This window comes from Ochotona princeps, chromosome 1 (assembly GCF_030435755.1).
Source record: "Ochotona princeps isolate mOchPri1 chromosome 1, mOchPri1.hap1, whole genome shotgun sequence".
NCBI lineage: Eukaryota > Metazoa > Chordata > Mammalia > Lagomorpha > Ochotonidae > Ochotona > Ochotona princeps.
In genome coordinates this window covers 125,202,669-125,228,460 of record NC_080832.1, presented here as the reverse complement: position 1 = coordinate 125,228,460, position 25,792 = coordinate 125,202,669, and the positions used below count along the sequence as shown (strand labels likewise).

Below are 25,792 nucleotides of genomic sequence, written 5' to 3'. Positions count from 1 at the left end.
CTTTAAAAAGTTTAAAACAACTTAAATTGTAGAAATACACACAGCAAAATGTCGTGCTCCAGCATTTGGTCCACATTTAGCAGTTCTCAGCCACATCAGCCAACCCCAGGAAAGGGATGTCTACTTTGGCTGTGTAATACATATGAAAGCAAACATGAATATATAATAGTTCCCTCCATTTTTTACAGCAAATGTAGCACATCACCTACATCACTCTGCATTCTTCTGCTTTTACTGAATTCATCATTGTCTATCTATATTCAGCATATGGTTTCTCAAATCAACGTCACTTTATACTAAGCGTCCTATTGTCTATGTGATCATAGTTTATACAATCCCTATTAACCTTTTGATGAACATGTGGGTTGTAGCCAACAGTTTCTTATTACAAGCATTAACACATTGCAGAAACTTGAATATGTTTCATTGAACCAATGTGCAGGTACTCTTACAAGGTAACTCTAAAATAATAAATAGAAAGTCATATAAATATAATTTTCATGAGTAATATCAAGTTGCCTCTTGCAGTGTAGTAATTATACCATTTCTCAAGCTTTTTCACATTATTGTACCCACAGCAAATAATCAAATAACACTTGGAATAAACCAGAAACTGGAGCCTGATAAAATATGACTTCTGGTTGAAGGGGTCAAGCTTGGGAATTCTAAGTGACCATGATTTTTGCAGCTGCCCTGAAGCCTGAGAAAATCATCTCTCCCAGAATGAGAGTTAGGGTGCACTATGGCGATGCATGCTTCCACCTGCCATGTAAGAAAGTGTCTAGTTCCCTCAGCTCTACAAAGGAGGGTTCCAAAGGTGGAATGTGAATTAATCTGATAGGTTAGGTTGATACATCTAGGCAGCAAACACGTTTAATCATTTCCTATATGTTTAAAGGGGTTTTTTGTTTTGTTTTATTTAAAAGCTTTATAAAGTTTTGTCTGTGAATTATCTACTTGAAGTTCTTCTACTCCTGTGTTACTTTCACTACTGACTTGAAGAAGCTGTGCTTGGGTGCTAAAAATACAGTGTTTTGGAAACTTAATTTTAAATATTTGTCAAACATGAATAGTAATGATATAGTACTATGATTTTGTGACTATTTTAGATTTTATTTTAACAGCAGTGTTGAACATTTCTTCCTTTGATTGCTGTTGCCTATTTTGATTCTCCATGATTTTATTTTATTTTTTATTGCAAAGTCAGATATACAGAGAGGAAGAGAGACAGAGAGAAATATCTTCCATCCGATGATTCACTCCCCAAGTGACCGCAAAGGCCAGAGCTGAGCCAATCCGAAGCCAGGAACCAGGAACTTCCTCCAGGTCTCCCACACGGATGCAGAGTCCTAAGCCTTTGGGCTGTCCTCTACTGCTTTCTCAGGCCACAAGCAGGGAGCTGGATGGGAAGCAGAGCTGCCAGGATTAGAACCAAGGCCCATATGGGATCCCAGCACATGCAAGGCAAGGACTTTAGCCACTAGGCCACCGAGCCGGGCCCTGTCTATGATTTTTCTTTTAAATATACATATTTATTTTTATTGGAAAAACAGGTTTTATAGAGAGAAGGAGAGTGAGAAAGGTCTTCTGTCCACTGATTCACTCCTCAAGTGGCTGCAATGGCTAGAGCTGAGCCAGTCCAAAGCCATGAGCCAGGAATTTCTTCCTGGTCTCCCAGGCAGGTGCATAGCCTTTTTCTACTGCATTACCAGGTCACAAGCAGGGAGCTGGAAGGGATGGGAGCACCCATATGGGACCTCAGCACTTGCAATGTGATATGTTGTTATGTTAGTAGTTCAGTGTCTTTCTGGGCTGCTGAGGAGTCACGAGGGAATCCAGTTCTGCTTTGCCTGAGGGCCAAGCACCTAAGAGGTGTCATTAGACTGCTGTGCATCCATCACCAAACAGTAACACATGTCTGGAATTAGCTGTGCTGTTTTACTCTTCTCACCTTGACACCAGTAACTGATGGAATCAGTTGGAATAATTTCTGATATGATTTAGTTCGTTTTGTCTTTCTGGTTTGACCCAGAGAAGAAGCAATGTTTCACATGTATTCCCATGTTTTAGAAGACTTGGGTCCATGACATGAAGTTGCTGTGTAATGAGAACTGTTGTGCACAGTAACTTGTGGGAAAGGAATATAATGAAAGCACTGAATATTTTGTCTGGTGCATAATTTGGTGAAATGTCCTGGTTTTCAAATGTTTGAATTACAATAAAAATGTTGATGTACTAAAAATATCCATCTTCACTTTCACATTTGAAATGTGTTTTAATTTTTATATATGTGGGCTTGTACATTTGATTTTAAATATATTACTAGGACTATTGTTTGGATTCCTATTGCTATTTTAAATTGTTTTCCCTATTATTTCCCTGTGCATCACAAATTGACTATTTTCTGACAGTGTTTACATCCATGTCTTGCCTGAATTCTGTCCCTATTTGTAGTGTTTCAGTTGATTCATGCAGAGATGATAATGTTTGAGCCCATCCAGGACTGCTGAGGTCTTGGCCACACCTTCAGGTGGGTGGTACCATCATTGCCCACCCATTTTCTAATTAAGAGACCACCAATGGGGAACATCTTACCTATAGGTTCTCCGCCCAACAAGGAGGGGTCAAGGAAGGCTTAAAATCCCAAGACCCTTCCTCAAACCTTTGGTGTCTCTCCCTCCCCTTTCCAGAGGCACCCCATCTCCTGGCTCTTTGGAGGTGCTTTCCCCTTCCTCTCCTTTCCCTGCTCACCTGGTTTCTTCACAAATAAACTTTTCTGTCTGCAGCAGATTCCCGGCTTTTTATTTCTATACTAAGCTGAGGAAAGAACCCACCGGGCATTTCTGGTAACAATGCTGATGCTTCCAATTTTCCTTTATGTTTTCTTGGTGTGTTGATTTCTACTGCCATGAATTTACAGGAGCGTAGAGATATCTTGATTTGGATGGTGATTGGAATACCTCTCTATTGCACCTCCACGGAGTATGATGACTTCTGCCCTGAGATCAGTGAGTGTTGACCGCATTTAAAAAGTGTGCAGCGTACTTTCTTAACTGTATGTCTTTGTAAAGAATGTCTGTTACACTTGCCCAGGTAACATCTCAGTATATAGGAGAATGACTATTGTTTCCTGAATATTGTACCTTGAACATTAACAGATTTCTTAATGATGAACCTGCTTGTATTCCTTTTTATTTTTAAACCATCTTACTGAGGTATCGTTGACACATAAAGAGCTGGACATATTCAGTGTCTGCAACCAGATGGCCTAAGCGACAAGGATATACTGTGAGGCCACCCCTATAACTAAAAGTCTGACCAAATCTATCACTGCCAAAAGTTTCCTCCCATTATCCTTGTTTATCTAGTTAGTTATCTATATCAACATGTGATAAAAACACAACATGAAATATACCCTCTTAGCAAAATTTTAACATGCAGATCATTAATGAAGGCACTATGGTACAAGCAGATCTTATATAGTTAAATTTTATCCCATGTGCCCAGGCTTTGTCACCACCATTTTGCTCTCTATTTCTGTAAGTTAGGTCATTTATCTTTTTTTAATAAACAAGATCATACACTAGTTTCCTGATGTCTGAACAGGTTTAAATAGTTTGACATTATTTACTTTTTAAAGATTTATTTATTTTTATTGCAAAATCATATATACAGAGAGGAGAATGGACAGACAGGAAGATCTTCCATCCGCTGATTCACTCCCCAAGTGGGCACAATGGACAGAGCTGGGCTTCTTCTGATCTCCCATGCGGGTGCAGGGTCCCGAGGCTTTGGGCCATCCTCTACTGCTTTCCCAGGCCACAAGGATGAAGATGGATGGGAAGCGGGGCTGCTGGGATTAGAACTGGTGCCCATATGGAATTCTGGGGGTGTGTAAGGCAAGGACTTTAGTCACTAGGCTACCTCACGGTCCCTGACATTATTTATTTTTAAAAGTTTTTAATTGCCCTCTTCATGAAAAGAGGAACCTGCTGTGTTGCTGGAGTGACATTTTGATAATTTTATTGATTGATTCCATTGAAGTAGTTCTGTTTAGACGTTATAAATTCTGTGATGTCATATGAAGGAATAATGTCATTAAATATTTTTATTGAAAAAAATAAATTTTGCCTAAGCTTCCCAATTTAGTTTCTTATAAATAGTTGAGTTCATTGTTTTGAATTTTTAAATTTCACTTGGTTGAATTAGCTGATCATTGGCCATTTTTTAAAGCAGTTTTTGTCTTTATGTTTTAAATATATCATTTTTCAGAATCACTAAAATTATAAAATATAGGCTGTTGAGACTCTGATGTAACTAATCAGCCATTTCGTTCTAACATGAACTGACTGTGTTCCAACAAACCCTTACTTTGGATGCTGCATATTGAATTGCATTTTATTTTCATGCACCGTGAGCTGTAATCATTTTTTATTTTCTGACCATTAAAAATTTGGAAATCAGGCATTTGGCAGAGCAGTTAAGAGAGCCACATCCCATACCTAAGTGGCAGGGTTCTAGCCTAAGCCCTGCACTGAATTCCAGCTTCCTGCTATCCTGCACCCAGGAGGCAGGGGCAGGTGGGTATTCAAATGTGATTTGTTTGTTTGTTTGTTCCCTATCACTCACAGTAGAGACTCAAAATGGCTTGATCAGTTCTTGACTTTGGCCTTGCCCAGCCCTAGCTGTTCTGGACGTTTGGGGAATGAATCAGTGGGTCAGACAGTTCTTTATCTCTCTGTTTCCTGCTCTCATTATTTCAAATGAATAAAACCAAATCATATAAAGACTGTTCTTGTTTTGTAGGGAATACAAAAACTGTATATAGATAGTTGTTTGTATAACAAATGCTAATCCCTCAAGATGCATCATGGTATAAACGTGCCTGCATTGTTCTCTCACACCCTTCCTTCTTCCATCTTTATCAGTGCTTCTTTTCTTCTAGTTGCTTTATATAAAACTGCCAATAAGAGTCTTCTCTCATCAGACAGATTTGGGCATCTTCACCGTCAGTTTTAACCTTGAATGCTCACAGATATGACAAACTAGAAACATCCCCACTTTCTTTCACCTCTCCACTGTTGCTGGCCGACTTCACACACTCTCTGGCAATTGTTTCTCTTCCACAATTCTATCCACATCTATGTCATCAAGATGTAAACTCCAAAAAAAAGCAAATACAGTATTATAAGGAGACAGTGAGCCTTGGAACTCTCTATAACAACAATCCTGAAACTTAAAGATCTGCATCTGGGGGATCAACGCCAGTGTGGAGGCTGTCAGAACCACAGGGAGTGGGGTCAAGGGAAAATTGTGTGTTAACCGGAACGAGTGCTAGAAGAGTACAGAGCTCTCAAGAACCCACTGGAGTCTCAAGTAAAGCTAACTTGCATTCTTCCCTGCGCATTTTCATCGAGAACATTCTTCTCCACTTGCCATTCTTTCTTACCCGTTGCGTTCTACCCACCTGAGGCCAGCTCTAACAGAAGAAAGCAGGACGAGAGAACACTTTGAGGAGGAGGAAGAGTGAATACAATAGAATTACTTTCTCTAGTCTCAGGTCAGTGCCAACTCCCCAGAATCAGGCTCCCAGAGGCAATTCCGGACCAACGTTCCTTGGCACATAGTTTCCAAAAGACAGATGTCTCTTTGAGCCATGTTCTGGAACCCGAAACGCAGCCAAAATAGTTTTGGATGCAAGAGGTAGAAAGCCACCTCATAGAATCTCACGTCACATGCTTGCTATTGGCCTCTTCGCTTTATCATGTTTTTAAAAACATTTCTTTTTCCTCCCAAATGTTTTAGTCTGTTTTTATGAGTCATTTCAAAGGGGAATTATATAAAGCCTTACGGGACGCTCAGTACTCATTCCTCCCCACGGCCTCTAGTAGAGCTCTCCGACTTTGCTCTTTCCAGCACTGTTTACTTCTAAGCTTGCCTTTGGCAGTCAGTAAGTTTATTTTACATTTTACTGAAGTGTGAGGGGAAATACTGATAGAAAAACTAAACAAAATCCCTCACGAAATGGTATCACCAAGTGAGCAAAGTACCTGAAAGAATCAAACATCCGGGTGCCCAGAGCTCAACCCCTGATTTTTCTTCCCTATAAGGCGCCCTCAGCCACCCTTCCTGCTCAGGCTGGTGATAAGATCGCCCGCAGATTAATCACTGCTGGAGAGAGAGCTGGATTCGCTGTCAGCCCCCCACTGCCCAGAGCTCTCCTCCAGTCAGCCCCCCACTGCCCAGAGCTCTCCTCGGCGCCACCAGAAGCTGTTCGGAACGCGGTGCGTGGAATTCTTTGTCACTGCTTTGGAAAACTGAGAAGGCTTCACTCCCCACCTTGTGAAAAGGTCACTTTTCCCTACTCACAATTCAGTTATCAGCGCTTGTAGTTAAAACTATCAAATACTTTCTCCATCAGGAGACTCTTACACCTCCTCATAAGGTATGTATTTTTCAAGGAAAGTTGTGTTGGCTACATGGCAGTCGAAAAGTATGGAAAAGCATGGCTCAGCACGATGGCCTAGTGGCTAAATTCTCACCTTGCACACACTCAGATCCAAGAAGTTTTACTTCCACTACAGCTCCCTGCTTCTGGTTTGGGAAAGCATTGGAGGACAGCTTGGGACCCTGCACCCATGTGGGAGACATGGAAGGAGCTCCCGGCCCCTGGCTTGGGATCAGTTTAGCTTTGGCTGCTGAGGCTACTTGGAGAAGAAACCAGTGGATGGGAGACCTTTCTGTCTCGCCTTGTCTCTATGTAAATCTGCCCTTCTAATAAAATAAATAAATCTTTTTTAAAAAATGTATGTAAAGGGGCTTTGACAGGCAACAGTTTGCTTCACTGTCATGGAGTGGGTTCTGAGAAGAGGCGGGTGTGTGTCCGTGCACATCCACAAGAACACTTCAAAAAGCACATGGAAGATGAAATCGAAGAATAAATTCAATTTGTTGCCAGAAATTTTGAAATGTTCGTGGATTTTTTTCTATAATATGCATCTTCTATAAAGATATGTGTGTATGTGAAAACAGGTGTTCTACTAATTATGTTAATAGTTGAATGACATATATCCTGTTAATCTAACATGGAGTAAGAATATGACTGAAAACAGCAAGTGTTCTGTAGGCATGTGTGTGGCTGGTAAAGCTGCACCTTCAACGATGCTATTCCGTTTGGGCACAGGTTCAAATCCAGCTCTTCTACTTCCTAACCAGCTCCCTGCTAATGTACCTAGGAAAACCTGGGCAGGCGATGGCCCAAATGCTTGGGCCCTTGAACCCATGTGGGAGACCCAGTAAAAGCTGCTAACTCTTGGCTTCAGTTTGGCTCAGCCCAAGGCTTTGCAGCCATTTGGAGAGGGAATTAATACGTGGAAGATTCATTCTCCCTCTCTCTCCTCTTCCTTCCCTCTCTTTGTAACTCTACCATTCAAATACATGAAATAAATTTTTAAAAAAAATCCATCAAGTGCAGTCTCTTGAAAAGGTTAATCCCAAGGGAACTGAAGGGTAGGGAATTGTTTATTAAAGGAAGGAGAAAGAGTAAAAACTCTGAAATATTTTTGAATATAAAAATACAGATTAAGGAACTCTACATAAAAGAAAAATCTAATAACATTTGAAAAAGTAATTTTATGAAGGCTGGCAGTGTGGCATGGTGTGTAAAGCCCTTCCTGTAGGGCCAGCAACCCATATAGGTGCCAGTTCCAATGCAGGATATTTCATTTCTGATCCATTTTCTTGACAATGCACCTGGGAAAACAGAAAAAGATGGCTCAAGACCTTGGGCTCCTGCACCCATGGGAACCCAAAGAAGCTCCTGGTTCCAGGCTCCAATTTGCCCACCCCTGGCATCAAGGTCATTTAAGAAGTAAACCAGTGAATGGAAGATTTTTCTCTGCTTCTGCCTCAGCCTCTTTCTCTCTGTAAATTCACCTTTCAGGTAAATAAATGTAAAACGTGACTATGTTAACTAGGTGCCAGATCTTTCTGAGGTCTCTCCATCCCTAAATAAAATGTGAAGTCTTTTTTGTGAATGGATATGTGTCTTTTTCATATTAAAAATGTCATGGGTTGTTGATAACTCATTATGTAACCAGGCCTGAGCCTGTAACAGTCAGGGGAGGTGCAGATGTCAATGGAGATGTAGATAGCGCTGTACAAGTTGTATTTCCCTGAGACCCACCAAAGTGTTAATCAGAATCAATGAGTATCAGTGAGATGTGACAGACACATTTAAGACATCTGTGTCTCATCACATCAAAAGCGTTTTCTTGCTCAGATCATATGTCCATTTTGAGTGATGTGAGATCCATCTGACATTTCTTCACCCCTGGTCCCAGGCTTGAATCCCTGACACCACATTGAACAGAGCCAATTCCCCCGGTGACAAGAAGAAGAGGGTGTGTCAAATTTCAACTGTCTTTTAGAACTTTAACTCAAATCCCTCTCTCCAATTAAAGCTAATGCATCGTGACTGACTCTGAGGAGGGAAGAAAACTCAATTGACCCATGTAGCTAAAAGCAGATCTAGACTCACTGAAAATCCCAGTGACTATCAGAAATAACACTTTTGATGATAATTCCATTATGTTTCTGCTGTATGTCACTGACAAATAAATAAATGACTTTATTATAATTTGACTTCCAAATGAGAAAAGAATAATGTAATAGAATATATTATATTTAAAAGGTAGTAAGATATTATTTTTCTACATGACCACAAGGAAAACATACCAACATATTTGGAATGGAAAGAGAAACTTGACAAGACTCTATGTATGGAATAAAAATCTTAATTACCAGAGGGAAGGCAGGACAGTAAGTAGAAATCTGGGGAGATGTGACCATAGGACCCAGGATGGTGATCCACCCCAAGGCATGGATCATTGCGAAGCTGGACCCATAGTGACTGGGGAAGGCAACCTGATAGAAGAGCAGACGCTCATCATAAACACATACCCAGATAACATAACCCCAGGTACAGAAGATGCAGAACCCAAGCCGATGGTCATCGGTACCAACAACGTGTTTGAAGTTGGCTGTTATTCCCAAGCTATGAAGATGGGGGACAATAATGTCATTGACTCAAAAGCCTATGTAGGTAGAAATGTCATACTGACGAGTGGCTGCACCATCGGGGTCTGTTGCAACCTAAACACTTTTGAAGTCATCCCAGAGAACATGGTGACCTACGGTGCCGACTGCTTCCTCTGGGTGCCGACCGAGTGACCACAGCCCCAGACACTGCAGCTGGATTTCTTGATGAAAATCTTGCCAAATTACCACCACCTAAAGAAGACCATGAAAGGAAGCTCAACTCCAGTCAAGAACTGAGACGATGTGTGTCATCCATGTGTCCGTCTTGGACAGCTGCGTCTAGAAGGAGCCACAGTCTCTAGACACTCTTAATGGCTCACAGAATAATACCTGTTGACTTCATTTTGTAGAATCGAGTCAGAAAAGAAACAAATGGATTTTTGTTTTAACTGTTGTCTATAATTTATATGAAGTGTTTTATTTTCCTATATCCTTGCTGCTTTTCATATAATTTACATATTTAGTTATTTCTTTGCTATATAACATGTTGACCACAAATTTTGGTTATGTGAAAGACTACCCCATGGTATCAAAAAAAAGGGTGTTGGGAGAGAGGGTATTTAGCTCTAGCCTAACTTATACTAAATTGAATCAAATATGCTGAGGACAAGATTTGCGGGAGAATAGTTTTGCTACTCATTACTATAACCAAAAATCGCTCTTCATTTTTATTGTGTACTGACTATTAAAACTACTGTGTTTGTCTTTTAAAAAAAGGATAAGAAAATAAGGAAGAAACAAAGTGAAATAACTTCTCATCCCACATAGGAAAACTGATTGGATTCATAACTACATGAGCAGTGGAGAAAATTGCAAACACAAGATACAGAACCAGGATGAAGGATGAGTCAAAATAAAGTGATGAGGGTTAGTCAAAATAAAATAGGCCTAAGCCCCATGCCAGGCTCAACAGCATCTAGAAAGAAAAAACTTGCAACAGGCAGTTTTTTTCTGATGCATTACACTAAGGAGAAACCGAAAGCTGTGTTCACCAGATCCTGAAGACAAGAAGCTATCTCCCAACACGACCCCCACCCGAAACACAGAGCATCACTAGAAAAATTTGTGGATATGTGGGTCACGGAGAGTCACCATAGAGACACCAAAGCTCTAACACAGTCCTACTCTGTTAGAATAGCTAACCCCCACAAGAAACTCCTAACAGAAAGAACAATATGCCCATTGCAAAGAACAAACACTTGATACCTCAGCATCTACTGCAGGAGGCAAGATACCTAATCGCCAATAAAAAATGCAAAGCTTATTAAAAAGAAGGTTTTTTAAAAAGCATACTCCCAACAAATTAGGTTATCATTCTGGCTCAGCTATTACAAAGATGTTGGAACTTTCTAGCAAGGGATTTCAAATAACTGTGATTAGTATGTTAATGACTTCTACTTATAAGGCCGATAGCATGCCACATCAAGTGGGTGATTTCAGCAAAGAAGAGCAAACATAAGTATCAAATGGAACTGTTAGAAAGGAAAAACAAAGTAATAGAAGTAAAGAATAACCTTTAAAAATTTGCCAGGAGGCTCTGGCACAGTGGACTAATGGCTAAAGTACTCGCTTGGACGTGCTGGGATCCCATATGGGCGCCGGTTCTAGTCCCGGGGGCCCTGCTTCCCATCCAGCTTTATGCTTGTGGCTTGGGAAAGCAGTCGAGGATGGCCCAAGGCCTTGGAACCCTGCACCCGTGTGGGAGACCCAGAAGAGGCTTCTGACTCCTTGCTTCAGATTGGCTCAGCTCCAGCTATTGTGGCCACTTGGGGAGTGAATCATCAAACAGAAGATCTTCTTCTCTGTCTCTCCTGCTCACATCTGACTTTCCAATAAAAATAAAATAAATCTTTTTTTTTTAAGGTTTGCCAGGAGGTCTAGGAACCACAGTATATTAGTTTGCTAGGGATACAGTATCAAGTAGTACAGACTGGGTGACTTAGCACAAATTTATATTCTCATTCAATGTCATGGAGTCACCTTGTCAATTTCCTCTGAGATCTCCCTTCTTGGCTTGTAGTGGGCTGCCTTCTCCCTGTGTCTTTTTTGCATGTGACTGCGCCCCAATTTCTTCTTAATGATGCCAATCTTGTTTGATTGGGTTTCAGTGTCATAACTTCATTTTAAGACAAATGCAGTCACATTATAAGATATTGGGAGTTAAGACTTCACCATTGGATAGGGAGAGGGACACCATTCAGCCTGTGACATGAGGAAAGACTTGTGGAGTTCAAGGTAAGAAATGAGACAAACTCAAAGAGGAAACAAGTCATTGCCTAAGACCACATCACATGGTCTCACTTAATGTGATTAGAATCCCAGAAGGAAACAAGAGACAGAGTAATAAAAATGTGAAGGAAAAAATGGAAAGTTTTGAGAAATAAATGACAGACATCAGACCTCAGACACAAGACCCTCAGGGAACACCTAATAGGAAAAAACAAGGCACAAAAACCCACACATTTGCATATATGTCACACCATATTAAGTATGTCATATTTCAACTTTATCAAAAAAAGAGTATCTTGAAATCAGAGAAGCACACAGCCTAGGCAAGAATGAAAATAAAAATTAAAGCAAGTTTTATTCAGAGACCATATATTAGGAAATAATATACTGATACTTTTAAACTTTTTTTTTAACTTAAAAAAGAATCAACTCAAGCTACTCTATTTGACATAAAGTATATATTTAGAAATAGGACTTTTGACAAATTTACTCCAGGTTGGTGTTCCTGGGGCAGAAGTATATAATAACAGAAGGAACTTGTATCTGTGAAAACTGCTGAAATCTGAGGTAACGTGAACTTTTTTCATTTTAAATTATTCTGAAAGAGTGTTTTCTGAGCAATAGATAGTACAAATATGTACTGTGTTCATCAATACAAACCAAATGGATTAAAGGAAAATTTAGAATATGATGGTATAAGTTTTCTCTAGTATACATGGAAAGTATAGTCTTATTTAAATACGCACAATGATTGATTGTAGATGCATTTTGCAAACCTAAAGCCCCCACTAAACATAGTTTCAAATGTGTGTAAGTCACACAGACACACACGGCAGAAAAGTAGAAAAGCAAACAAAAATTAGAGCAAGCAAAGTATAACTGTATCATTTATAAGTTTTAACCCAACGGTATCCATAGCTACATCTTAAATGAGAATTATACTTATCCAGTAAAATAAGTAAATAAACAATAAACTGTTAAATTTATCTACATGTTGTTTATGATAAATTCTAAATAGGAAGTTGTTTGTGAAAATGATGTAATATACAAGTTGTCAATCAAATGAAAGACTAAGTGACTGTGTTAATATCAGAAAAAGTAGAATGCATATCAAGGCATCTATTGATAAAGGGGGTAGTTCTCCAAGAAGGTATAGGAATATTAATGATATCTATCTAACAATAGAATTTCAAAACATGCAGAAACAATTACAGAACTGAAAAGGCGCATTACAAATCTGCAACTACAGTTGGATATCCCTCTTTTAGCAATCCACAAAACAAAAAAGTAGGACATCAGTGAGAATACACATTTGAAGGCATCACCAACTATGTTGACATAACTGTCACGTCAGGACATTTATGCAAACCCAAACAAAAATAACGTACAATTGAAACATTGAAATGACAAGTTTTAATAACTCTTAAAAATGTAAATTAATACAATTACATATTTTCATATCTTAAAGGATTTAAGCTACAAATCAATGCAAGCAAATTTGGAGGGACAATCCAAAAATATTTTGATTGAAGGAACACTCATATTAGACCTCACATTAGAAATGTAAGTGTCTCAAGATTGCACAAGAGAAATTTGTTTAAGATTACTCATGTGAAAGAAAATGATTTTTAAAAGTGTAGTGAGATTGAAAATAGAAGAGAATATAAATGAAGGCAAAATGTCTTCCTTTGAGAAAAATGTGCAAAGCCCTGATCAGAATGATTAAAAATAGAAAAGAAACACAAATTTTTGATATTAGAAATAAAAAAATAAGGCATAACTACAGAAACTATGGGCACTGACAGAATATACATATATATTATGAACTATTCAACGCCCATGAATTTGGGTACTTAAATTAACCAAACATTTGAAAGATACAAAAAGTACAAAATTTACTTAAAAAGAAATGAATAGTTTTATACTTATTAAAGAGCTTGATTCCTTAAAAAAATTTCAGTGTGAGATCTGATACTAGGTGGTCTCATTGGAATTTTCTACAAGTAGATAGTTGCAGAAGAAATTATATAAATTCCACTTAATCTCTCCAAATAAAAGATTAGGGAATAACTTTGGAAATAGCATGCAAAGTTCCTTGGAATCTCTCAATAATGATAAATCATAATTGGGTAAAATTATCTTCTTTAATGTGGAAGCTAAGGTTTTTTAAAAAACAAAATGGAAAAATAAAAAAGAAAGAAATGCCAATGTATAACAATTTTGCTATAATTATAGTGTTTTATCTGATTTTTTTCTAAATTTTTAAAAAGGTTTATTTGTTTTTATTAGTAAGCCAGATATACAGAGAGAAAGATTTTGCATTCATGGGTTCACTCCCCAAGTGACCTCAATGGAAAGAACTGAACTGATCCGAATCCAGGAGCCAGCAGCTTCTTCCAGGTCTCCCACATGGGTGCAGGGACCCAAGGCTTTGGGCCGTCCTTGACTGCTTTCCCAGGCCACAACGTAGCGAACTGGATGGGAAGTGGAGCAACCAAGACATGAGCCAGTGCCCACATGTGATTCCAGTGCGTGTGAGGCAAAGATTTAACCACTAGGCTACCATGCTAATTCTTTACCAACTTTTTAACAAACTTTATAACAAACTTTTTGACAACTTTTTAACAAATCTTTATTAGTCAAATTGTTAGGAATTATATGTTATTACAGCTTTAACAAAAATCTGGAGAATTTGTCATGCAGTATTATAGAAAGTGGATAGGTATTTAAGGCAGCCTAAACCTCCATAAGAATAGTCCATGGAATTGGATCTATGACTTATTCCCTGCTAACCATGAGCTCTGTGAGATTCAAACTTTTTTCCAGGTATGAGGATTCTCCTGTCCTTGAAGATTCCAGTTTAGAGCCATTGTTTCCCCCAAGGACTATCAGGGTTTCATTTGTCTTCCCTAGCACGGTATTGTAGGAGATCTGTTACTGGCAAATGAAGATAGAATGGAGTCCTCCGCAAGCCACTGCTTGCAAAGCAAAACCACTACCCAAGATACAGTAAGTTCAAAATTTAGGAAAGTGGGAATTTCACACTTGAAGAGGAGAAAACCAATGGCTACCACACCCACCCAAGACTTAATTTACAAGGTAACGTTCACTCTGAAAAAGAAGTCCTTGCCCCTTCACTCCCAGGTCAGCAATATTGGCAGAGCAGTGAAAGCAACTCAAAAGAACTAACAGTAATAGCTTTACTAAGAGGGACTGATTTTATTTAGAAGCAAATGCAGGGAACTTTTAGCCTATGAATGGTGTCGACAGCAATGGATATTTTTGATGATTAGAAATTAAGATAAGGCTGATATTCTATAACAGAAAACAGTGGACCAGTTAGAATTTTAGTACAAAGAAAGCTCCAAATAGCCTTCCTGGTGTCAGAGTAGGACAAAGTTCGTGAGCCAATGCTCAGAACTTTGATTTCTGAGATGCAGTATCGGAGGATGCACGCTCTGGGAATGACGGATTTCACTGAATAATCTAGTAAAGTCAGCGAATAAAATGAAAAATTAAAAATGATAATAGTATCCAGGGTTGCATCCATGCTTTATGTACATATCCTGATTTCAATAAAATTTTCAAAGCATACAGCCATATTGGAAACTAAATCACAGACATGAGAGAGAAGGAACAGTAGGCCATAGAAATTTCCTTTAAGTAGGTCCAAATGTCCTTCAGTATAGCTAGAAGGAATACTTTCAAAGAACAAAGCACACTATGAAAGAGAAGAGAGGACATGGTGACAATTTCTCACAGACAAGAAGAATAAAAAGATAGAAGTCACCAAAAGGAACCAAACAAAAATTGCATCATTGACTAGTACAATAACTGGAATGACAAACTCACTGAAGAGACAAAGCAGAAAGTAGGAGCTGACAAAGGATTAGCGAACTCAAGGACAGGTCAAAAGAAGTTAGGCCACCTGAAGATGTAAGAGAAAGATACAAAAAAGAGCAGAATGTCAGAGAAGGGTCAGACACAGAGGTAGGTGTTTGGTGCAGGGTGTTAACTCACTACCTGGGATGCCAGCATTCCATATGGATCAAGTCCTGGCTGCTCCAGTCCAGCTCTTTGTTAGCACCCTGGGAAAGCAGTAGAAAATGGTCCAAGATCTTGGGCCCCTGACAACTGTGTGGAAGAACCTAAGAGAGTGCCAGACTCCTAGCTTTGGTCTGGACCAGCGACGGTGATTGCGGCCATTAATTTGGAGACTGAATCCATGGATACATTAGTGCTCTCTCGCGCTCTAACTCTTTCAAAGCAATAAAATAAATCTTCAAAAGAACATGGCAGCTGATGAGAAAGAAGCAAAAAGAATACTTGCAAAGCATAAATTCTAAAAATTGGTAGAAGACATAAACCCATAAATTGAAGCAGCTCAGGGAACCACAAATAGGAAAAATGCAGAGGTCTTTACCCAGAGCTACCATAGTGGGACGACTGAGACAAAAGCAGAGAAAACGTTGCAAACAATAAGTGAAACATACTCACCAAGCAAAAGGAAATTCAATAAAATCAGCAGACTTTCCAAGAGAAGGATTTATAGGAAAAGAAAACCAGTAAAAATAATTTTTAAAATATTGATTTACTTGACAGATGTAGTTACCAAGAGAGAGAGAAACTCAGAGAACTTCCATTCCAGCTATGAGTTCACTCCCTAAACGACTGGTAGGGCTGGGGCTGGCAAGGCTGAACATAGCACCTCCTTCTTTGTCTCCCATGTGGTTGTACCTTGGGCCTTTCTCTCCTGCTTTTCAGGCCACCAACAGGGAGCTGGAACAGAAGTGGAGAAACTGGTACTTGAACCCATGCCCACATGGGATGCTGGCATCACCAACAGCAGTTTTATATGCTACAACATAATGCCAGCAAGATACTGAGGAATTTCCCACAGTGGCTGGATACTGCAGAAATGAATGCAAAGTAGAGTTCTGGATTAGATCTTGGAACAGAGAGCAAAAATCAGAAAACTAGTAAAATGCCATTATAGTGTCCAGTTAACCGGATAGTACGAACGTTGATGTTTTGATCATTGTACAGTGTTAATAATGGAAGATGCTATCATCTTCCATCTTCTCTGTGGGAAGTCCAAAATTATACCACCCAACAAAAACTGATTTTTTAAGATTTATTTATTTTTATTTAAGAGACAGACTTACACAGAAGAGGGGAGACAGAAACAGAGAGCTCTTACATCAACTGGTTCACTTCCCAAATGGCCACAATGGCCGGTGCTGAGCTAATCTGAGTCCAGCATCCAGGAGCTTCTTCTGGCTCTCCTCCACAGGTACAGGGTATCAAGGACTTGGACCATCCTCTCTTGCCTTCCCAGTTCATAACTAGGGAGCTAGACGTGACGTGGAGCAGCTGAGGCTATGTGTCCATATGGGCTGCCAGGGTCAGCAGGTGGAGGATTAGCTCGTTGAGCCACAGTACCAACCCCCAAATAAAGGTTTTAGAAAAGGTTTCCTCTAACCAAAAGCTCATCAACTGCAGAAGAGGCAAATAATTTGCAGCAATTTGTGCTCCATCTTGATCAGAAAGAAAAGATTTAAAAACAAGGATATGATTCCAGGGTGGATTCTGAGATTGAGCTCGTATTGTTCTTGTATCGTGATTACACGGTGTTCAGTATTTACTTTGTGACAATTCACTGAGTCAGAATTCAATCATATTCTTACATTTGGGACATGCCACTGGCGTCGAAATTCAAATAGTTCTAGTAACATTAAGGTGTGGTAATCAGGTTCAACTCTGCTAGACAGTAAACTAGAGTTTAAATTAAAATATTACAATGAAACTGTTGAACATATCTAAACAATAGGATACTGGGCTGCCTGACTTTGTGCCAGCAATTTCAGAGAACACTTAAATAACAGACTGATGGACTCATGACTGCTTATGAGGGGCTATACTATTGTAATAATATGGGGAAAATCAGTTGAGGTTGGGAATTTGGGGAGGGAGTAGGGAAATCTCAGATCCTATGAAACTGTGCCATAAAATTCAAAATTTAAATATATATATACAAAAGAAATGTTGCATTAAAAAGAAGACTCAAGAAAAAAATATCATTACAAAGTAGCACTTGAGGATAGACTACATAGGTCATGGGGACATGACATTTGTGGTATTTTACTGAAGTTTCCACTGGGACAGTGATTACATGGACAAATAACTGCAACGCATTTTTTTCTGAAAGTTTAATTTTGTTCTGTTATTTTCATATAATTTGTTAGAATTTTATAACACTGTGAAATGATGTTGGTAAACTCTGCTTAACAGAAATCTCAAATCAAAAGTACTTAAGCAATAAATGATATTAACTGTTTCACTTCAGATCATCCTAATAGGGCTACTCCAGGACTGAGTAATGTAGCTTCAAGATGTCCTTTCCAGATTCGGTCTCTGTCCATCTGTCCTTCTGCCATACTCAGAAGGCTGTGTCAGCAAGATGGTTGCTGCTGCTTCAGGTAGCATTCTCATGAAAACACTCAAACCAGAGCACGGGGGCTTCTCAGAACTTCTACAACCCAAAGCTCACACCTCACTTTCAGAATTTTATCACATGCCCTTTTCTAAAGCAGTCTATGCCCAGAGGGCTAGAATATTACCAGAATTGACTTAAATTTGTCCACATCCACCTCCAGGGACTGAAGAAGGGCCCCTCACCCCATGGAACACATGCACCTGTATAGTGCTTGTGTCATGTTGAGCATCTATTAGGAGAGCAGTAAGAGAAATAATTCTTAAGTATGATCATATCCATTACTAGAAAGGGCAAGATTCTATAATCCTGTAATAACATATTCTTTATAATGCTAAGTGTGCCTTAAGAGGAATGATGATAGTTTGTAATATTACGAAGGTTCCGTTCCATTTGTGGTACATGAAGAACTTGTATTGGAAGCTGATACAGTACTCTGTGATACACGTTGTTATGCTTTCCTCTTCCATTTGGTTATTCTTGCTTGATTTTCTGGGATGCGGGTAGAGCTGGCTGTTGGTTAGAGGTGACTTGCTTCATGACTTGCTCAATGGCATGCTTCATTTCATTAACAAATTTTTCATATTACTTCATCTTAAAAATTTATTTATTTTATTATTCGCTAATGTAGTTCCATAGACTCTGGGATTTCCTATCCCTCTCCAAATCTCTACCTTCCCCCTGCCCAGTGATTCCCCCATGTCATTATAATAGTACAGTCCTTCATAACCAGTCACAAGTCCATCATTCTGCTATTTAAATGTATCCTGACATTGTAGGCATGGACAATGGCAGAGAGTCCAGCATCCTATTGCTAAATACATTCAACAGTTTCATTGGGAGTCCATCTTTGATTTATAAATAGAGATGCATACTGCATTGTATCTTCACATCTGTATATGATAGTCCCTACCACACAGTTTATATATATATATATATATATATATATATATATATATCCCTGTAAATGAAAAGTCATAAAACAAAGTCAACAACAGAGAGAAAAATAAAAAAATTTACAACAACATGAAGTTAAATAGCAGGCTACTTAAAAACTTGTTGCTAAAGAAATGAAAAAGAAAATTAGACATTCCTAAAGCAAACTATGCTGTTGTATAACCTATGGGTTAATGAGGAAAATACAAAAATGTTTTTTTGAATGAGTGAAAATAAAAACAAAAACATCAAAACCCATGAGATGTATCACAAATAGTAATGAGCAAGATATTTTGCATAAAGTTTGCCTTATATCAGAGAGAACATATTGGGGATTGACTTGTTTCACTGGGTGAAATGGTCTTAAGTTGGGTTGCAAATGGTATGATTTCATTCCTTTAAATGGCTGAGTGGAATTCCATGGCGTAGATTGACCACAGTTTCTTTATCCACTCCTTTTTTGATGGGCATCTGGGTTGTCTCCATGTCTTTGCTATTATGGATTGTGCTACTGTAAATATGGAATCACAGATCCCTTTCTCATATGCATTTCATTTCTTTTGGATGTATTCCCAGAAGTGGGATATTTTTATATATTCAGAATATACCTTAATGAGGCATGGTAGCATAAGGCATGTCAAAAGTTTGTATAAAATGGATTTAAAAGGTAAGTTAATGTTGCCATTCCCCCCAAACAAATCTGGACACAACTTTTTATAATACTCAATTTACATGAATTTTTCAAAACACTGAAGTTAATGAATTTCAACAAAAAAATTCACTTATCCCTTAATTCCAAATTCCACAAACTTTTGAATTCTAAGTATTTGAATTTTAATGTAGTACCAGAATTGATTTGAAATTATTTTCCCAACATTCTGAAGTGTACATTTACAGAAAAACTTTTATAGAAAATTTGTGAGTAGCAGCACAGTGGCTCAACAAAGCTAATCATCCATCTGCGGTGCCGACATCCCACGTGGGTGCCTGTTTGTGTTCCACCTGCTCCTTTTCTGATCCAACTCTCTGCCTGTTACCTGGGAAAGACAGTAGAGAATGGCTCAAATCCGGGCCCGGCGGCGTGGCCTAGCGGCTAAAGTCCTCGCCTTGAAAGCCCCGGGATCCCATATGGGCGCCGGTTCTAATCCCGGAAGCTCCACTTCCCATCCAGCTCCCTGCTTGTGGCCTGGGAAAGCAGTGGAGGACGGCCCAATGCATTGGGACACTGCACCCGCGTGGGAGACCCGGAAGAGGTTCCAGGTTCCCGGCTTCGGATCGGCCCGTTGTGGCTCACTTGGGGAGTGAATCATCGGACGGAAGATCTTCCTCTCTGTCTCTCCTCCTCTGTGTATATCTGGCTGTAATGAAATGAATAAATCTTTAAAAAAAAAAAAAAAGAATGGCTCAAATCCTTGGGCCCCTGTATCCACGTGGGAGACTCTTGGCTTAAGATCAGCTCAGCTATGGCCATTGCAGCCACTTGGGCAATGAACCAGCAGCTGGAATATTGTCTCTCACCCTCCTTCTTTGTGTAAATCAATCTCTCAAATAAAAACTAATGTTTGTAAAAAGAAAACTTGTGGCAGCAATCATGACTTAGTCTTTTATATTATTTGTTGTTTGTTTATTTGTTTTGGAAAGTCAGATTTACAGAGAGGAGAGACAGAAAGATCTTCCATTCACTGATTCAACTGCCCAAGTGACCACAACAGCCAAAACTGAGCCAATCTGAAGCCAGGAACCAGGAACTTCCTCTGGGTCTCTCATGCAGGTGCAGAGTCCCAAGGTTTTGGACTGTCCTCGACTGCTTTCCACAGCCACATGCAGGGACCTAGAAATAGGGCAGCTGGCACATGAACCTGCACCCATAAGGGACACTAGTGCTTGCAAGGCAAGGACTTTAACCACCAGGCTACTGCACCAGGCCCATAACATAAAGTTCATGCTTGTTTTATGTTTCATCAATTTTATGAACTATTCACCTCAAATTTTGAAAACTCTTGTCTATATCATCATATTCTAATACATTAAAAGATATTATTTTGATTGCTGGCTCAAATTTTGCAATTTTATTATTTCTATAAAATCACGCCTTTTTGTCAGAACAAATGAAGTAACTTAAAGATGTACAAAGTATTAGCTTGTAATATTTCTCCTTGAGGTTATTTCTTATTTTTCATTTCTAAGGTTAAGTAATCATCTTTCTCCAGACCTCCAAGATTTTTCTATCTGGTTTTTCTTCTATTTGGTTCTAAGGACCAAATTATCTCTAACTCAGTAATTATGAAGTTCCATTTTTAATATTTCATCTTATTGTTTTTCAGATTTGCCCATTTTACATACTCAGTTTTATCATTGAATATATTATTTATATATTTTCATCCTTTCCAGAATAATGTTAACATTCAATGTTCTAAGTCAGTTTGTGAAAAAAATGATATTTTAATCACATTAATATTTCCTAAATCACCTAAATCCAAATACAGTTGTTTTGTTTTTCTTAATTATAAAATTTCAAGCAATGAAGAATATGTCTCAGGAAATAAACTTTTCTCTGCTTTACCTTCCACCACTTTACCAATGTGACCCACAGTCACAGACTCTACTCTTTAAAATACCTTTATACGCATAAATGCACATTGCATTTTTAGAGGCTTTAAATTTCCATTCTTGAGGTCAGCTCCTGGCCTGTATGTACAAATATTTCTTTATATTCGATTCCAGGGAGTGGGTTTCCTGGGTCAAGGGGTATGTACATGTTTAATTTTGATAAGTACTCACACATTGCCCTCCACAAAAGGCTGCTGTATCTGTCCACACAATAGTACGTGTCGATGCCCATTTTCCTACATCCTGCCCAACTGTGACATATCCCGTACATTGTACTTCATAATTTGATTTCACTTGGATTTAGCAGATTCTTTTCAATATCGAAGAAACTTGGTTTTTGTGAGTGTGTGGTGGAGGTGATGGCTTAGTCTTTCCTTATTGTATCAAAATTTTCATGTAGCAATTCGACATGACAGTATGAATTGCAAAAATTTTATTTTTCAAAAATGAATGTAGTTTCCTCTGGCTACTGTACAGGCAAAATGTAATGTGGTTTCCTCTGGATATTGTACAAATAAAATATGCAGCAAGTTCCAAAAAATGAAATATTTTCTCCGTAGAATATAAACATTAATATGCATTTAGCATTAATATATTATTGCATTGTTTGGGTTGTCTATACTTATACATCTAACTGTTGTTTCAAAACTAAGAATTTGTTTAAAAATGTGCTTGTATTTTAATTTCTTATAGCACTCATCATAGTTTTTATTTCTCTATAAACTTCTATATATCCCTCAAATCAAATTATAGAATCCTAGCCTATTTGAGAAATATTTCCACATACATAGGCTTATATACAAATGATAAAATATTCATTTAAAAGCAAGTACCAGTTCTAGACTATTCCCTCCCCTCTTCAACCCATATGTGGAGATGCCACAGAATAACATCGAGCTGCAGAAGGAAAGCAGATGAGACCCAATATGTGGGAGGGAGCACTGTGCCCAGACCTGGCGAGGAATGCCTTTCCTCTAGTTACTGGTACCTTGACTCCCCTGGAGGCTCAGTAGCAATACATCTCAGAACAGACCAGATCATTTTTTTTTTTTCTAATCGATGAACTATGCACTCACCTTGGAACATGTCCTACTCTTTTTATGAAAATATATTTGGGCTAGATTTGCGATGTTTTTTAGCCATCAAGAGATGCCCGGGGAGGAAGTGAGGCGCCAATTGCCATGGTCACATCTTTGGATCATGTAGGTCTCTCCCCTCCCCGTCTCATGGAGATGTGGCCCAGCTGAGGTCCAGGTTCTCCTCTGTCACATCAGCAGTCCGAGCAGCTGACAACGAAAGGAGGAAATGCTGGTTAGTAGGAAACCAAGACTTCTGATGACTTAAGGGAAGATAAAATTAAGAGAGCAAATTGAGGAAGCTGCATAAAAGGAGACTGAATGAAACGGAAGAGTGAGAATTGAAGATACTTGATATAAAATGATGTTTCAAGAAACAAGAAAAGGCAGATTTGGAAAAAGAATTAATTTTAAATGGTATATGTAACAAATGCAGTTGTTGGGCATGGCGCGGTAGTCTAGCTGCTAAAGTCCTTGCCTTGCATGCCCTGGAATCCCATATGGACACCTGTTCTAATCCCGGCAGCTCCACTTCCCATCCAGCTCCCTGCTTGTGGCCTGGGAAAGCAGTTGAGGATGGCCCAAACTCTTGGCACCCTACACCCATGGAGGAAACCCCAAAGAGGCTCCTGGCACCTGGCTTTGGATTGGCTCGGCTCTGGCCATTGTGGCCACTTGGGGAGTGAATCAGCAGGTGGAAGATCTTCTTCTCTGTCTCTCCTCCTCTCTATATATCTGATTTTCCAACAAAAATAAAATAAATCTCAAAAAGAAATGCAGCCGTTAAAAGAATCATAATAAACAAAGGAATAATTTAATTAGGTGAAGAAACATTCCCCAAGCAACCCAAGAAAAGAGTGAAAAAGCTAACAAACGGAAGACAGGAAATGTTCTATGCTTGTTGTTCAGTGTCCACTAACAGGTGTCTCAGAACAGCAGTTCAAAGAACAATGACTTTTGCAAATTGAAGATGCTGTTTCAGATCAGTGGTTTTCTGAAGGTACCAAGTAGAGCAGATAACAAACGTAGATGCAGTTTTAGTAACATTTAAGATTTTCATTAAGAAAAACCACAAATGTTTCTACAAGGAAAAAGCAGATCTTTCAAAATACTTAAAAACTGAGTTACCATTATAAATCATAATTGCAACAGTGGCTTTAGAAAAATATTGATTGTTAACAAAAAATTTTCATTTTCAGTGGCATGTGCAAAAGGCGACTAAAGATATTCGCGAAAAAACAGTGTCTCAACTAGCACTGTAATACAATCCACTTTGAAAGACATTTCAGAAGGTGCATTTCAGGTAGAGGAAAAATAAATGTAGAAGGGAGGCCACGATATGAAGGAAAAGCAAAAGGAGAAGCATAGCAAGGTGTATGCTTGCATAAATAAGCACCTTTCAGAACAGAGAATCTCCAGGGGACTGATGTGTCATGCAGACTAAGCTGATGTGTGGGGAGGTCAGCATCCTATATGAGGTACAATTGAGTCTCACCTGCTCCACTTCCGATTCAGCTCCCTGCTAATAGTCTCAGCAAAGCAGTGGAACACAGTGCAAGTGCTTGGGCCCCTGCCACGCTCAGTGGGACTGGACCAGTAAACGAAAGATCTCCTGCTTCTTGCTTGTTAGCTCCCGCTCTCCCACCCTTGTTCAGTTACTCTGCTTTTTAAATGAGTAAGTAAACATATTTTTAAAACGACAGTCCTAGGGCTTCTGTCCTGGTGTAGTGGGTGAAGTGGCTATCTGTGACACCGGCATCCTGTATGGGTGTTGGTTGGCATTCTGGCTGTCCCACTTCCAGTCAAGCTCTCTGCTAATGTCTCTGAGGTGAGAGCGTGGGATGCCCTGTGTGCTTGAGGCTCCACATGGGAGAACCAGAGGAAGCTCCTGGCTCTTGGCTCCATCCTGGCAGAGCCAGGGTATTGCAGCCATGCTGAGAATGAAGCAGCAGAGGGAAATTCTCTTTTTTTAATCTTTCATTAATTTCATCTTTCAAACAAATAAATAAATCTCCCTTCCCACACACACACAGAGTCAATCCTTACTTAACAATCCAGTGTTAAAATCTCAGGATAGTGGTGAAAGGATTTAGTGTAGGGCACCCTGCCTTGGCAGGGTGGTCCTGAGAGTGGCAGTGCCACCCTGTCCCGGGCGGAGGGAGGGCCCGAGGGTCACTTAAGGCCAAGGGCGGGAAAAGCAGGGGGCACATGGCCCCTGGAATGCAGTGTGGCCAGGCTGCGGCCCAGAGGCAGCTGTGGTAGACCGGGGCAGGCACCCCTACTGCCCAGGGTGGGAAGGCAGCGGACTGGGACTAGGCCATGGCTATAGGACCCAGGCCATATGGGCACCCCGGGAGAGCGGGACCCAGGGACACATGACATGGAACAGAAGACAGAAGCACAGGCTCAGGGGTAAGCAGCATGCGGACGGGTGGGCACGGAGCCACAGGCCACGGGGACACCCAGCCACGGCCATGCTGGACGCGTGCACATACTGGGAAGACGTGGCACTACAGAACGCATGGGAACCACAACGGACAAGATCAGACCACAGAGCTCAAGGGACAACGGGCAGCGGCCCTTTTGGCACAAATACATTGGAATCGCGAGGAGGGGGTGTGGCGGCCCAGAGGCCCCAGGCAGCCCCAGACCCCGGCTTGGTCTCCCCTCCCCGGACTTCGTCCGTCTTCCACACCTTGTTGAGCAGCTTCACCACCTCGTCGTAGATGATGAACACGATGGCCACGTCCAGGCACACCCGGCCCAGGCGGGGGACCGCGCCCTTGTAGAACGCCTTGAGTCCCTCCTTCCTCAGGATCTGCAAGCCGCAGTCCTACGTGTTGCGGTACTTGTGTGCCTCTAGCCCCTGCATCCGGGTCTTGATCACATCCAGTGGGGTGTTCCCAAAGACACTGGCAGCTCCCGCGATGGCCCCAAAGACCCCAGTGATGAGCGGGTTCATGGGCTTGTTGGGGTTGTCGCCTCGGTACCAGTTGCGCAGGGAAGTCATGACGAAGAAGCGGATGGCCTGGTTGGAGCCCTGCTTCAGCACGGTGGCCGTGAGGCCCTGGTATGTCCCCTTCAGCCCTTGCATACTTACTCTGTTTCAAATTCCAGCTTTCTGCTCATGGGCACCCCATAAGTACAGCAGTTGAAAATCAATTTACCTCATATAGGATGCCGGCATCAGCTTAGTCTACATGACGCATCAGTCCCCTGGAGATTATTTTGTTTTGAAATGTGCATATTTATGCAAGCGTACACTATGCTGTGCTTCTCTTTCTGCCTTTCCTTCGTACCGTGGCTTCTCTTCTGTATTTATTTTCCTTCTTCCTGAAATGCACCTTCT

At 40.0% G+C, this 25,792-nt stretch overlaps 2 pseudogenes; one reads left to right on the top strand and one right to left on the bottom strand.

The window, feature by feature from the left end:
- The first annotated feature begins 2,908 nt into the window (after nt 1-2,908).
- On the top strand, nt 2,909-9,488 carry LOC101525056 (dynactin subunit 6-like; annotated as a pseudogene).
- A 15,512-nt stretch (nt 9,489-25,000) lies between these two features.
- On the bottom strand, nt 25,001-25,537 carry LOC101524818 (tricarboxylate transport protein, mitochondrial-like; annotated as a pseudogene).
- Between the last annotated feature and the right edge of the window lie 255 nt (nt 25,538-25,792).